This window comes from Pinus tabuliformis, chromosome 6, assembly GCF_031772625.1.
Source record: "Pinus tabuliformis cultivar Carrire ecotype Pingquan chromosome 6, CPIR1, whole genome shotgun sequence".
In the NCBI taxonomy this organism is placed as follows: domain Eukaryota; kingdom Viridiplantae; phylum Streptophyta; class Pinopsida; order Pinales; family Pinaceae; genus Pinus; species Pinus tabuliformis.
Genome location: NC_142292.1, coordinates 279,909,063 through 279,925,682, shown reverse-complemented (window position 1 = coordinate 279,925,682; position 16,620 = coordinate 279,909,063). Strand labels below are relative to the sequence as shown.

The 16,620-nt window shown below is 36.9% G+C and overlaps 1 pseudogene; it reads right to left on the bottom strand.

Annotated features, from left to right (window-relative positions):
* The window catches only part of LOC149258444 (phosphoenolpyruvate phosphatase-like), a 49,548-nt pseudogene extending 37,910 nt beyond the window's left edge, over positions 1-11,638 (bottom strand).
* Between the last annotated feature and the right edge of the window lie 4,982 nt (positions 11,639-16,620).

Here is a 16,620-nt window from a genome sequence, read left to right as displayed (position 1 = left end):
CATGATTTTTTTTTGGATTTTCTTGAAATCGAGCCACCAATATCACTGCTTGCATGGTATTAGGCCTAAAATAAATTAGGTAACAAACTTCCAATCATGGATCAACATGTCATTTTATTCATAATGGTGGACTCATCTTCTTTTCTTAGTTTACAGTCAGTCACCATAGGTGTACACATAGGCTTACAATCATTCGTTCCTAACTTTTTCAAAGTTTCTTTCAGGTACTTTGATTGGGAGATAAAAATACCTTTGGTTGACTAAGTTATTTGCAGCCCAACAAAAATGATAACTCTCCTATCATGGGAATCTCAAACTCCTTTTTTCATTGCTTCATTGAATTAATATCTCGTTTTCTCCAAATCACTTCTAAATATGATGTCATCTACATATATAACAATAATCAACAAACTGTTGTTTTCAAATTTAATATATAAATTATTGTTTTTTATTCCTCTTTTAAACCCTTATTGTTGTAAATATGTATCCAACCTAGCATACTACACTCTTGGATCTTTCTTTATCCAATAGATATATTTTCCTCAATCTACACTCTGGAGAAAAATCCTTCTCGTTGTTCAATATACACTTCCTCTTCCAAATCACCATTGAGAAAGAATGAATTGACATACATCTAATAAAATTTAAAGTTATTGTAACGATAAAATGAAAAAAATATTCTAATGGCTTCAACTCTGGCTATAAGGGAAAATGTTTCCTCAAAATCTATACCTTCTATTTAAGCATAACCTTTACAGACCAATTTGACCTTGTTCCTTTCAAGCTTACCATATTCATTTAGTTTATTCTTGAACACCCATTTTGTGCTAATGGTGTTCTTATCCTTTGCCCTAGAAACCAATTCCCATGTACTATTCTTATCTATGCTATCTAATTCTTCTTCTGTTTCCTTAATCCAACACCTGTATTCACTTTCCTATCCAAAATTGTTGGGCTCTATCTGTGACAACAATGTATAATTTTCTTGTCTAAGACTGCCCATATATCTTCTTTCGGTCTACACACCAAGGTATTTACTTCTAATTATCTAACTCTCAAGATGTTGCTTCTACACATATCTTGATGGAGCTTTGTATTTATGAGATGATTTTCATAAATCTCCATCTTCTTCTTGTTGTAAATATTCATCTTCTTCTTCCTCCATCTCTTTAGGTCCTTCATTTGTGTACATAGAGTCACCATACACATCTAATTTCTCTAGAGATTTTGCGGTATGGTGTACATCTTCATCGACTATGACATATGTGCATTGTTCAATCCTCTTAGTCCCTTTGTTATATAACTTGAGGCTTTTCTTCTGATTGTGTACCCAAGGAAAATCATTCATCTGCATGAGAATCAAACTTACCAAGTTTTCTTTTATTCCTCTTCATATAATACTTTCTCCTGAACACTTTGAGGTGGTTCATTGAGGCTTATGTTCATTTCCATAGTTGATAGGGGGGTATTATTGTTGTTTGGTTTGAACTGATTTATGTTTACCAAGTAGACAACAACTTGAGTAACTTCACCCGAGAAAGTGTCTTCCACTTTTCCTTTGTCCATCATGCCCCTGTCCATATCCTAAATGGTTATGTTCTTCCATTCAATAACTCAATTCTATTGAGAGGTTCTTGAAATAAATTATTTCCTTCTAATGATGTGTTCATGACAAAAATCTTTAAACCCCCTTGAGGTGAACTGACCTCCTTTGTCGAATCTCAAGCATTTGATCCTCAAATATTTTTCTTATTCAACGTGTGATTTAAAATTTTTAAATTTGTTCAAGGCTTTTGATGTCTCATTTAATAGCATGATCCATGTGGCTCTAGTGAAATCATCAATGAAAAAATAAAATACCTTTCACCTCTTGGATTTCTCTAATATACCACCTTACCATCCATAACCCACACTAAGGGTATAAGGAAACAATTACTATGATGACCCAACCTCCAATGTTTAGTTATGGAAATGGGTTCATAAAGTCCCTTAAATTTAAAATTCTTTGAAACTGTAAATGAATATTACCATCATGACCAAATAATCATGAGATTTATGGCAATATATGTTTAATCGAAATCTGACTCCTAGATCACAAGTTATGGCCACTCAATGCTTAATCGAACAAAACCCTAACTACATTTATAGAGTTCAGGCTTCTGTGATCCATATCCAGTTTGTGAGAGATTTTTCGGCGTAAATCACATAAAAAACCATTTGTCGACGCGTTTCAAACCAACTAGTGTGGTTCATCGTCAGGAGTGATGCCACATGGCACTTGTATTGTGCTCCACCTCATCTAGTGGTCCATGTCACCCACCATGTGTCCATTTCCATTCCATTTGATCCTAGGGCCCACCATTCACGACGTCGAGGCCGTCCTTCCCACAATGAAATCCATAGCGCACATCTTCGAGTCCCTAACCCCTGATTAAGGTTAGGCCTGGCCCACCAATCAGAACATCCATCTAGGATCAATTTTATAATGTTTTACCACCTTCCCGAACCTCGAGGAAGGTCAAACCTAGCCAACCAATCAAAAACATTTGTCAACAAAATGAAATGAAAAAATGCAAAAATGAAATGTTGACATAAGATTCAAATTTTGTTAGAAACTAGAACATTTACATGATACATATTTTATCATACAACTAGTTACTTATTGTAAGATAATAATCAAATGGAAAACACATAAGAAATTAGAGCCATAAACTGCAGTTCTCTTATTAAGTCATCAAAATTAAAATGCATTACATAGATACTGAGTCAGTGCTACTATAGGTGAAAATGCCAATGGAAAATACAAAATAGGGTAGATAATAGAACCATAGATAGAAGAATCTCATAGCTCCTGACTTTCTGCCATCCTCCTTTTCGATATTATCAAAATCATCACTACCACTAATATCTCCTCCAACCTCCTCCTCCTCTTTAATATCTGATCCAATTTGTGCATTTGTTGGTGTGGATGACCCCTCAAGAGGATCATCATCATCAAAAGTGACTAGCTCTAACACTAGATCACTAAGATCCTATTAAATTTTTTAACCCTAGTAAATTGGAAAATTACTTCCTAGTAATTTCCTTGCTAAAAATAAAATTTGAATTTAGCTTACTAAATAAAATGCACTCACTATAATTTTTAATTAGCAAAATAAAATTATAGTGGAAGAAAATGAAACCACACATTCACACAAATATTTTTTCCCTTCAAATAAACTTCTCATTAAAATAATATCAAATCTTACAAGGACTTCCCTATTGGGAAAACAGTCCACATAAAAGACAATACAAGTTACAACAAAACTTTTGAAATTAATTGGGAACTTGTACGACTTGTACAACCCCTTTAGAAACCCTTGAATCAGTCCTCAACATAATGTCGACTGTCTATTTTTTATTTTATTTTATATAGTGTTATAGATCCATTTGGGCACATCACTCCCATTATTCAGATCAATACTTTTAGGGTTCATCAAACCCTAATTCAGTTGCTACATGCTCTAGAGAAGTCATCACTTTGAATGCCTCCTTCCCTTAGAGTTTCTTGGCTTGAAGCCCTCCAGAAATGCCTCCTTAAGGGACCAGCACAACCTTGGTTAGGGGTAAGTGCACTTCAGTTTAGGTAGGCCCATGTTAGGGTGATTTCTAGAGCACTTAGGCCCACTTTGACCTGTGCTGGGCAAGATTGAGCGAAAGCCACATAGGGTTCTGGGAATATTCTTATCTTCTAGAGCCATCTAGAATATTCCCACACTTATCATCTCCTATGAGCTCAAACTTGATAGGGAATGAGTTAAGTAACCTCCTATCCTCTCATCCCTTCCTCCATGGAAACTAACTATAAGTTTGTAAGGCCATTCAATACCCTCATTTATGACCAAACCACCATCATTATCCTATAAATTGAGCACTCATCTAAGTGATCAAGGGCTGGACATTGAGAATTTGTAAGGATATGTTGTTGGTGTGAGGTTTGAGATTGTAAGAAAGTATTGTTATGTTTCTGAAGTGTTGTGCTTTTGATGTGATGTTGGTTGGAACCCAAGTCGGAAGAGTGACAATGGATCGGACTTCATGATTTTAATTCTTCCTTCTACTTAATAAAGTTGTTTACACCTTTTCCCATATTCTTGTCTTTATGTGTGATGATTATATGTGTAAATGCTTTCGATTCCATTTGCTTATAGTAGATAGATCTCTTGCTTTGATTGGTTTTTTCTTCTGTTTATGATTGTAGGTACTTGTTGACCAGATTAAGTTCAAGAAGGAGATACGAGAGCCAAACAAAGGAGACAAAGGGAAATTGAAAGATAACAAGTAGGTCCCTTGTCTTAGTTATCTTCTATGGAAAAAGGTTAAGAACTTTAAATCTGTTGTTCTAGGTGTAGCTACCCACCTAGGGAAATTGTGTTTATCCGTAGATGAAAAATTCCACATAACAAATTGACGACTCTGCTAGGGAACGATCATCATTCTAGGTAATTTAACTTCATCCTAGTACACCCTTGTAGACTTTACTTGCTTCCATTGATCTAGTTTCAGCCATTTTGAAGTGTTTTTGGTAAAAAAATTGTGCTTAAAAGCCCCTAGAATGACCTCTTTGGCACCAACGTAGGCTTGGTCAAGAGACAGAGCGCTACAGAACACCCTTGGATTGAGGATAGTGCTCTAAAGCTCATTTTCTCCCATTCAGGGCTGCATTGATCCTCCTTAGGTAAAAAATCCCAACTTTGACTTGATTTTTCCCAAATTTCCTTGTTTTTTTGCTTGCTGAAAGATCAATGATTGTTGTGTCTCTGAAATCAATTTTTATTTGTCTTCCTAGCCTTACTTTGGCCTTGGTTGTTTAGTGTTTTTTAAATTATTTATTTATCATTATCAATTCATTGTCAAAGTTAGCTTATAGTCGATTAATCTTTGTTCAAAAGAAAGTGTCGTAAAAGTCTTCATTTCTTTTGAAAAGAAACCGTCGTAAAGTATTTGTTCTTGAAAAAAGATTGATTGATTGTATGTGCATTAGTTTCTTTTTGTTCATATCAAAATTAATGTAATTGAAAAGAAAAACTTGCATTTTGCATATTGTAGTTTGTGAATGCTTGATAGGAATAGCTAGGGAAATTGCATTAGGTGTGCTCTTTGCTCTTTGTCAAAGATCTGATTGCTCTACGGTTTTCATTGTTAATTGAATGAAAAGATGTTTCTCATGTTAGTTTCATTCTAGGAATTGAAAACATACATCACATGGTGAACCTTGAAAGGAAAATTCTTAAGAAGATCAACTTAAAAGTTATCTCAATTAACCTAATGGGGCATTGTAACTTAACGCATAACATTTAGAGGTCTAGGATAGAGACGTGTTCCAGCGTCATTAAACATAGCATTTGTCACTAACTTTTTTGTGATACATTCTGAGTGTGATAGCTCATTCCATGTACGTGATTATATCGTAGCTTGTCCACGTACCTTCAGGTATATAGGGCAGTGTTACAGTACGTAAAGTATAAAGGAATGCTCTCACTGTGCAGCTTCTCATTAGACAGTGCTAACATGGATTGGGCCTCCATGTACTTTAGGGTATATATGGGAGGACTACATTAGGTTGTTATCCATCCTTAGGTAACCAAGTCGGCTGTCTTGTACACTGTGATACACCAAACACAACATTCGAGGAGATTGTCTGCCCATACTTCTCGGTTCGCCGGAAGGTATTATGTAGTTCACAGTGTCTTGGTAATCCTTTTGCCTAGATTATTCCTATTTTGTTTTGTTATGTTATTTTGATTAAAATAAAATTAATTGACCGTGGATAACATCCTCCATGCTCACTCCTTAGTTGATCTTATGTTGAGACATGTGGCAACAACTCCAGAGTCTACCGATCAAGGAATTCCTTTTGGTGGGAATCCTAGTCCTTTTCCTCCTTTCGGAAATATTAGTGCTCCTTATATGGCTACATTGTCCCTTCCAGGATTTACCATTGGCTTTCTAGTATGGTTGTTTTCAACCTCCTTGGTTCAAAATGTCGTGATTTCTTTGTAATTGAGTACTTATCCAACTGGACAAAATCAACCTCAAGTTGATCCTAAAGTTGACCCTTTGCCTTCTTCCTCAGTTGTTTCTTCTTCCCCTTCTTCCTCTTTGCCTGGTGAAAGTATTGGTACTAGTAACCAGGTGGCTAAGTGGAAGAAGAAAGGGAAGAGGAAGAATAAGAAGCAAATTCGGTAGGGGTGAAACTAAGCAACCATTTCTTTGAATGCAACTTCTGATGAGAAACCATCCGATAAGCCTCGCAAAATTCAATATCTTTGCAAACTATGTATGGGAGATCATTTTCTTTGAAATTGTTCTAGTATTCCTCAGATCTTAGAAGAATGGTCTTCTCGTTCACATCATCTTGTGTCATCAACTTTTGGAGATCATGTTGGTGACACACCATCAACTAGTGGTAGTAAATTTCATGGAAATAAGTGTAAAGTTAAGTTTCCATGTAGGTTATGTGAAGGGAATAACCCCATTCACCTTTGTCCCTATTTGGATGAAGCCAAAAAAGTGTTGGATAACCGTCCTGCTTCTCCGTAAATACTTCCATATGGTTACAGGATAATCTCCCTTAATCCTTCACTAGCTGATGAAGTGACTAACCCAAATCAACCTTCAGTCAATCCCACTCTCTTTGAATGTGAATCCCATGAGTCTATACTTGACCAATCACAGGTCGAGGAAACAGTTGACCTGATTTCACCTGTAGTTAATCATACCTTTCCCGTAGAGAGTGAATATGATACCACTCAGGTTCTTTTTGTTTCTTCTGATTCGAATGAGCTTGGAGGCAACCCTCATGTTCCATCAAGACAGGAAGAAAATCCTCCCGCTCTCGTCACTCAAGGGGATAATACTCTCGTTTCTGTGGTACCCCATCCAAGTAGTCTAGTCACTTCCTTTGATATCGACTGGTAGGATGTTGTCTTCCTTCTTATGTGCCTTTCCAAATCATAGTACAGTTTTGTAATATGATTGTACCTGACACTATTATAGATGAAGGTGAATTATTGAGTATCCTTTCCTCCACTTCTTGGAAAATGCTCAGTTCACCGCCACTTGTGCCTGTTACCCAAAATTTGTTGGCTTTTAACAGAGGAACCATTCAACCATTAGGGATCCTTCCTCAGTTGCCTATTATTTTGGGAGGAAAAATTGTTTATCTCAATGTGATGGTAGTCCCACACCCTTTAGATTACAATTTACTTCTTGGGCATGACTATGTTTATGACATGGGAGCTATTGTTTCAACACTCTTTCGAGTGATGTATTTCCTGCATGAAGGTAGAATTGTCACTATTGACCAGCTTTCATTTCCCATTCTAACTTTGGCTTCGAGTAAACCATCTTCCATAAATGTTCCTTTTGACCCAATTGTATCTTCTCCACCATGGGTCAATTATGTGGCAACCCATTCTGTGCCTACATCAACGGACAATCAATTCTATGATGTTGTACATTATGTACTGAGGGCATTGGAACCAGATCTCTGAAATGGATTCCTTGCTATGGATCCCTTCCACAGAATTGTTCTCCCATCTGATGAGAACCTCTTGGAAGTCATGACTTCTTACGGGTCATGAACAAAGTGTATGAGGATAGTTCCTAGTTTTGTGTCAACCTTGTTAAAAAATGAAATAAGAAAAATGAGGCTAGTTCCTAGTCTTGTATCAACCTCGTTAAAAAATGAAACAAGGAATATGAGGATAGTTCCTCGTCTTGTGTCAACCTCGTTAAAAAATGAAACAAAGGGTATGAGGATAGTTCCTGTTCTTGTATCAACATCGATAAAAAATGAAACAAGGAATATGAGGATAGTTCTTTTACTATGTCAACCTCATTAAAAAAATGAAACAAGTCCCTGAGGATAGTTCCTTTTCCTGTGTCAACCTCGTTAAAAGATGAAACAAGGAACAAAGCATAGTTCCTTGTCTTGTGTCAAGTTCGTTAAAAAATGAAACAAGGACTCTGAGCAGAGTTCCTTGTGTTATGTCAAGCTCATTAAAAAATGAAACAAGGTCCCCTGGAGCAAAGTTCTGATTTGAGTCTTTGATTAGATCTCGTAAAATCCTAGTCGAGTCTTTCACTTGATCTCGTATATGAACCTTCATTCCATCCACCTAATAGCCACGAGTAGTCTACATAGGTGAATGCAATGAAGCTTGGGGGGCATGCACCTTTGTTTTGATTTATCATGCTGGGGGCATGTAAAATAATTCCAAGCATAGTTTGTCATTTCAAGCTTGTGTAAACATGAAACTGAATTCAAGCATACTTTTTTGTTTCAAGCTTGTGTAAAAATGAAACTGAATCCAAGCATGGTTTTTTGTTTCAAGGTTGTGTAAACATGAAACTGAATCCAAGCATAGTTCCCTATGGTTCAAGCTTGTATAAAAATGAACCCATCTCCATTTTAACCCTTGTGATTGCCATTCTATTAGCCTCTTCTATCAGATGAGCCTTGGTTTTTCTCCTTCCATCATCACTATGTGCTTGGCTGACCATACGGTTTCACTTGATTATTTTACCCTTTTGAGGAACAATTGTAATGAGTGGTATTATTAGCCAACCTCTTCACATAAATCAACATGTTTTGAGAAGTTCCAACATCACGGAACCAGCTTCTATCCTAGACACCACTCATTCCTCAAAGTGGAGTCCTCTTTAAGCTCTTTTCAGTCTCTCAAAATTTAAAAAGACTACCGGGCACTTGTCCTTTTCAACTCGTTAACGGATTGGAAACAAAATCTACTCAGTATAAGTTTAACCCTTTTCTGGAGTGAGATATATTATTTACGAAAAAGGAATACGTTGATTGAACATGGTCAATAGATTCTCTCTCATATTATTTTATGCTTTTTTGGACTTGAGAGACCAACTTACGAAAAAGAACTTGTGGAGTTTTCCTTTTGTCCCTTTTCAAACTCTATAAACATGAAAGGGACCGAGTTATCATTGTCGTTAAACTCGTTAAAAAATCAAATAGTGACAAACATGTCTATTTTGACAAGACTGATTTTCACCTTCACTAGACTCTTTAAAAAATCACATCGCGATGGATTCACCCAAAGGGTGGAATTATACAACAAGCATATGTTATCCTCCTCAAGCTTGATAAAAATAAATAGGTATTGGTCAACAATGACTCGGGAAAATGGGAAAAGGGGTAAACCACTTTATGTCAGTGAGTCGCTCTTGAACATGACTCTTTCACTTCATCACTGTGAATATTTGGGTTGCGTTATCGGCTTGATGGTCATCATACCTTGGTCTATCATACCATCCATTACATTGGTTTTGGGTCAATGTTTCCAATCCATTTAGTGTTGCCGACATGTTCAAGAGAAGTCACTCAGTTAAAATTCATCCTTTGCAATACTCATAAGCCTTCATTTTCATGACTGCCATTCCTGAACCTTGTGTCGTCAGTCACATTCCGTCTCTAAAACTCATTACACTAGTTTCGTGTTGTTGATGTGAGATACATCAAGTCCCTCCTGCGATTATTCGCTTCTTGTCGACATCAGCACATTATCCAGGAAGTTGACTTAGAAACACCCTTCCAGTACCTTGAGGCTTGTATACATCAATGGCAGGTTTCTTGCTTTCGGTGATAGGTTGACATCACCAAACTTTGACTAAAAGACTTTTTATGGTGTTCGACATCAAAAAATCCATTCACACCATTCAGAATGTACTGCAATACCTTGAGGATAGGGAAAATTTTAAGAACCCCCCCAAATTTACATGTTTAATAAATGGGCAAATCTCAACGATATATAGGAAAAATGGAAGGAGATTTTATCAATAATATGATATGTATATAAAAAAAACTGGCGAATCTCTCACCAAGCATGGCGAATATTTTACTCAATTATCAAATCTTGTGTTTATTGAATACACAAATGAAATCATTGCATTTCTTTAAAATATATTTTGAAATCAAAATTACCGAAATTACATATCGATAACCTAGTGGGTGTAGGATAAAATTTACCCGTGCCATTCACAGAAAGCATGAGAAAAAACCTAATACTATATATAGAACCAAGAAAAATTCAAATTCATCACTTCTAGGGACCACGTAACCACCCTGCCAATACACAAGTATCTTCCTGTTTGCAATTAGAAAAATTACCCAAATTACAATCTGTTTACTCCAGCATATGTTGGAAAGTTATAGAAGGATGACTAGTGCAATCAATCCATTCCTTTTAGCCCTAGATTTGTTTCAGTTTAAAACAGAAGTATACAAATATACTTGTCCAATGTCTATGCTTTAACCATTCACCTTAAGATGTTTTTACAATATAATTTCCTAAGTCTATTTAGTATCTTCATTATCATAAAAACCAATGTATATCCATCTTAACTCCACATCTACCACTCTTAGGGGGATGAAATCTATTTATCCCTTTGAGCACTTGGTAGACCCAGAATTAAGATGGATCTAAGATGATAGAATTTCCCCTTTAAATAGTCTATGCTCACATGAATACCATGGTATTACCATGGGTCCATACCATGGGTTATCATAAACCTGGAGCTTAAAAATTACTATTGGTAATTTATAAAAATTAATAAAATTAATAGTTGATTTTTATTTTAACCAAGCTAAAATGTTTAACATACATTAAATTACAACATCCATTTTTACTCTTGATCGGATCAAATATTTTTCACTCTATGCTAATTTGCATATCATGATATTTGATACCTCTCAGGGGTTAGTAGATCCAAAGTAAAGATGGATCTATGCTGGTTTAATTCCCCCATTTAAATAGGCTACATTCCAAGTGAATACCATGGGTCAATACCATGTGCCATTTTGGTGAATACCATGGGTCAATACCATGTTCCATTTATATTTTTATTAATACTAATATTAGGGTTAATAATGTTTTTTTGCATGGTATTAATAACAATCTAGTCCATGGTATTTGTCCCATAGTATTTTTCCCATAGATTTCACCTAAATATAACGCATTTTTTGAGGGTTCGTAAATATTTTTTTTTTTTCTCGTTAAAACTATTCTATTATATACATAAACATAGAACAATTACATCATTACATAACAAAAAGAACCAGCTGCCTGGAGGTAATGGCAGCCTGGAATATCAGAGACCGCAGTCTTCGAGGACTAACCAGATCAAAAAACCAACCCACACAGGGGCGCCAGTGGAACAACAAACTAATCCCGCGCAGAGGAGCCAAACACTTTCCCAGCCACAGAGAAAAAAATCCAGAACCCAAACATAGACAGTTTTCCATCAGCATTGACACAGAGACAGTAACACCACAGCTTTGAAACAAGAGCATATCCAAAAACAACAAGAGTGGCCAAATGCCCTCACTAACGGGCCACAGAGACCTGGTAAGAAATCGTGTCTAGTCTTCAAGATCCTCCTACACTACCATGCGCCACCCGAATTCCGCCACCTCCATTGTTGTTGGAATGGTCTCCATCTTGTCATCTTCATTCTGGCTGATCATCGCCTCCTGAGCTCCCGAGGGACCAGCAAGAGGGCTTTCTGAAACATTCACAGGATCTGCAGAGGGAGTCTCCATGGCTCTCGCGGAGCCATCAGCTGGCATCGTCCCCCGATTGTCTCTAGAATCGCTTTCATCAGGGGTCTCCTCAATGAAGAGCACCGAAACATGGGCATTGATCCGGGGACGGTTCAAAGAACTGTTGAAGTTGAAAATGGCACAGCCAAAGGCGGGCGAGGAAGAGGATTCCGGAGCGCTGGTATCCAGGAATTGACTGGACCGAAGGGGATTTGCACCTTGAGTGCGATGGCAATGGCAATGGCAGCAATGGGGAGAGTTTTCGTCGACAGGGGGGCACGAAGATCCTCTACGGGAGGTGCCTCGACGGCTGAGCATTCGCTGTCAAGGCCGAACCATGATTGTAGAGCCAAATTGAATAGAGATCAATGCTAAATTGAGTTCCATAACAGTCACGGGGAGACCAAATGCAGGCGGGGGATTAGCCCAAGCAGAAAGGCGAACACTTGAAGCGGCCCGAAGCTCCAGAGGCTGCATGAACAGAGGAAACAGACCATGAATATGCATTGTGAAGCCCAACCCACAACCATATTTAACACACCTACCTGCCCCTCAAGGCCCTCCCACCATTACTGTGGCCTTCATGGGAGCCGAGGAGCCAGACCCTGGCTTGCGTGCGGAGGTGAATGGAGCATTTATGCTCCCCTGTTGAATGCCATTAATCTCAATCCCGCGCAGCTGATAATGTCCCTGCCCCCATGTGTGAACAGCGCCTCTGCGCATAGCTGGCAGGTGGCCGCGGTTGATCGCCCGTCCCATCCCTTCAATCACCCGCATCCGGGGGAGTGTTCGTAAATATAACATGACTTATGGAGTAAATATAAAAAAATGTTTTATTTGTTTACCATACCTCTCGTTTATTTATATTTTTATTAATTTACCATACCTCTTTTACAAATATGGTACTTGGCCCATAGGATTCACTTGAATAAAACCTATTTGTTGAGCCTTCATAAATAGAACGAGGGTTATGGACTAAATATAAAAAGAGGTTTTATTTATTTACCATGCATCTAGTTTATTTATATTTTTATTTATTTACCATACCTTTTGAGTAAAAGACGTTTTATTTATTTACCATACCTCCACTTTACTTATATTTTTATTTGTTTACACCCTTGCATGTATATAAGGTGACTTATGGAGTAAATATAAAAAATGTTTTATTTATTTACCATACCTCTCATTTATTTATATTTTTATTAATTTACCATACCTCTTTTATAAATATGGTATTTGGGCCTTTGGCCCATATGATTCACTTAAATAAAACCTATTCTTGAAAATGGGCGAATGGAAGGTTGTAACTCCTAATTTCAAGGGCTAAATTTACCCTTTTTACCCTTTCCCTTAAAATAAGGTGGGCTATTTGAGGTGATTTGTAGAAATGTACTATGATACAAAATATTCACCCACTAAAAATTTAAAACCCCTTAATTTCGCCAAAGGGCGAACATTCGCCCCTAATTTTTTTTATGCTTGAGGATCATTATCATTATCGGTGATTTCTCTCATGTCCGTTAACGACTTACATCATTTGCTGGTAATCAGACGGTGTGTTCCAATGTTCGCATGATTAGACTCATACTTGAGAAAAATATTGAACGAGATAGAAGACCCCGGATCTAGTTTCATCCATCCAGGCTGTGATTTTAGGAAAGTACTAAATCCGTACAGTGGTTGTACATTGATGGTCATCCTATCATGGGTCTAATTTGTAGACAACTATATATGTACTTGTAATGAAAGTTTATATGTTGAGCATGGGTATAACTTTCTTCAACAATTCATGAGAAAAACTCAAAATATCATGATATTATGAATTGTAATCGATGCATGTCACCATCCACTTTGTAACCTCCTCATCACATCATAAAGCATATCACTCGACATTAACATTTTCGACTTCATGATTTAGGGGGCAGTTTTTATAGATCCATTTGGGCACATCACTCTCATCATTCATATTAGTACTTTTAGGTCTCATCAAACCCTAATTCAGTTGCTACATGCCCTAGACAAGTCATCACTTTGAATGCCTCCTTCCTTGAGAATTTCTTGGTCTGAAGCCCTCCAGAAATGCCTCCTTGAGGGAGCAGTGCAGCCTTGGTCAGGGGTAAGTGCACTTTAGTGCAGTTAGGCCCATGTCAAAGTGCTTTCCATAGCACTTAGGCCCACTTTGACTTGCATTGGGTGAGATTGAGAGAAATCCACATAGGGTTATAGGAATATTCTTATCTTCTCGAGCCATCTAGAATATTCCACACTTATCATCTCCTTGTTGTGCTATACAACAACCCTCTCCATTTCAAAATTTTTATCTAAAACTTTAACAAGAAATGAGACCCCTTTTTAGAACTTAGATAAAATCAATAAAACATTTAAAAAATCAATAGTTGTGATAAGTCTTTTTCTTTTAGGTTAAGTTCATTGACAATCACAACTTTGCAAAATCTATAAAACACATGAAAATCCTTATGAAAAGGTCCAATCCAATTTAAATATTAAACAAAACCTTGTCATAAAACAAATACAAATGAATGTGTCACATCCTTTGTTTAAAAGATAGACTTAAGGTTTCCATTGGCAATCGTCAATGCGATAATGCCATCGAAAAGTGCATATCACAACTTACCAAGGAATCATTCCAAGGGGTCATATAAATCTTTCGATGCGATAAGATGATCACAATCAGCCATCACTAAAAGCATGAAACGCATAACAAATGCCCATTTCGAAGCTGCCGATACTATTTCATTATTGGAAAGCACACTTTTCAATAAAGGTGAAATATAATCGTTAAGAGAATGTTGCGAGTCTAAATTTTAAGTCAATTATAAATAAAAGAAAAACGTTTTATTCAAGTGATCCCACTTACCATCTATCGCAATCAGAACTTTACAAAGGAAACAGTTAAGTATAATAGTTATACCTCCTGATCTGCGATATGCAATTAATCGCTTATCACTGATCAAGAAGTTAGAATATTTATTTTAAAAGAACCGTTATCAAGATTTGCGATGCAACATATCTTTATGGCATTCAAGTGTCACATTGGTAGTTATGGAAAATCATTAATTAAGCTGTTATGGTTAAATCCTTCAAGGATTTCATCTATGGTAGTGTAATATATCAAATCCATCCCACTCATTGCAATTAATTGCCATTAATCTTGTATACTATGTATTATCTTTGAGCAAATATTTCCTTTGTTACGTTCTTCTAGTTCATTGTGCAAAGCAAGTTTGAATTTGTGAATCCAGCGAAAATGATGAAGAAGTCAAAGAAACCAAAGGTTCCCATCATAACCAAAGAGGAACCAGTAAAAAAGGTCTTGATAGCTGATACTACCTGCCTTAGTCTATGCCAAGCTTCATGGGAAAGCATATATAATTTATTGAAAGCCAAGGATCCAAAAGAGATTGAAGAAGAAAAGGGAACATTGGATTCCACTGAAAAATAAGAGAGTATTCTTAAGGATTTGGCTAGCTCTTATCTTCATAGAATAGAAGCCCACGTTAAAATATTACCCTACAATGACTGGGTCAGATGGGTAATTGAGACTATCAGCATAACAGCCAGAGCATTCTTTACTATTGATGGAAGGATGTTTGGGTCATTTAGGGCAGAAGATATCAAAAAGATGTACCATTTTCCTGAACCATAGAAGCAGTACAACAAGGCATTTTTGGAATCCTTCGGCAAGGAAATGTTGTGGAGTCGGACCCTATTAGGTAGTGGAGGCATTACCCAAACAAACACAAGCATGAATCATTGTGTACGTACTCCATAGACTCCCTAACATCTCCTTACTACTATGCTGGTGCTATGATATGAAGACTCTTTGGAGTCCATTATTTGACTAGGTTTCCTATAGAAATGGTGCCTTTAATGGAAGTAGCAGTTAACTCTTATATCATGGATTGAGAAACCATTTTATCTGATAAAATGGCCAACCAAATCCTTGATGACAGAAGAAACAGGTTTGTGACTACTCGAGTAATACCCCTGTTTTATATGAGTGCCTATATTTTGGATATCATCTGCTTCAATTCTGATTACCCCATTTTAGGTTGGAAATGAACTCCACAAGACCTGACCCCCATTCATATCTATCATAAGGAATTGTGGAAAGCCCATTATAAAAATCATCTTTATAGAATCTGTCATGGTTTCATCTTGCTTTTTCATTATGCTATATTCAACAAACCCACTCCTCGGTTGTCTGATGAAGCTAGTGTTGACCTAACATCAATTGGTAGTTGGTTCGGTGAATAGAATTTCACCTACATCAGACTTTTTGGTAGCACCATTGATCCACATGTCCTCCCCTTATACATTCCTAATAAACTATTTGCCAAAGAAATAACTTATCAGATAACAGAAGCAAGGATGTCGAGGAACCTAAAGGAGTTCAAAACACAAATGTGGCCTTCATTCCCCCTCCGATGTGGTACTTTCACACTGCATGACTTCAAACATGCAGATAAGGAAGCAGTATGATCCAAAAGCAATCGCCTACAATTTCACCTCTCATGTCAAACTTGCCAAGTTTGAACATGAGAAGGATGATAATGATGATTTGTTCACTTCAGCTGAGTGATTTTCTCAAGTGAAACATATAGCAAAAAAGAATTGGGAGCAGAGGGATTAGAGGAATTTTTGAAGTTCAAGGCACAGAGGTTGCAAACACTACCTATGGACTTGTTAAATACTACCTCTATGGTGCAACTGAAAGGCCACTGTGAAGAAAAAACTATTGAAAAGACTCCTGAAAAGGAAAAGAGCCCCGAAAGGGAGCAAAGAAAGGAAGGATCTAGTGAGATCCTTGATACTGATATAAATATTGATGCTGTTTTAATCAAGGAATGGGAGCAGTTCAATCTAATCATCAAGAACTCGAATGACTCCTAGGAGCTCACTACACCAAAATTTCTAGTAGCAAAAAAGTTGGAGGTTATTAGTGTTTCGATTGAAGGGACAAGTGGCCTACTCAAGATTTAGTAGGA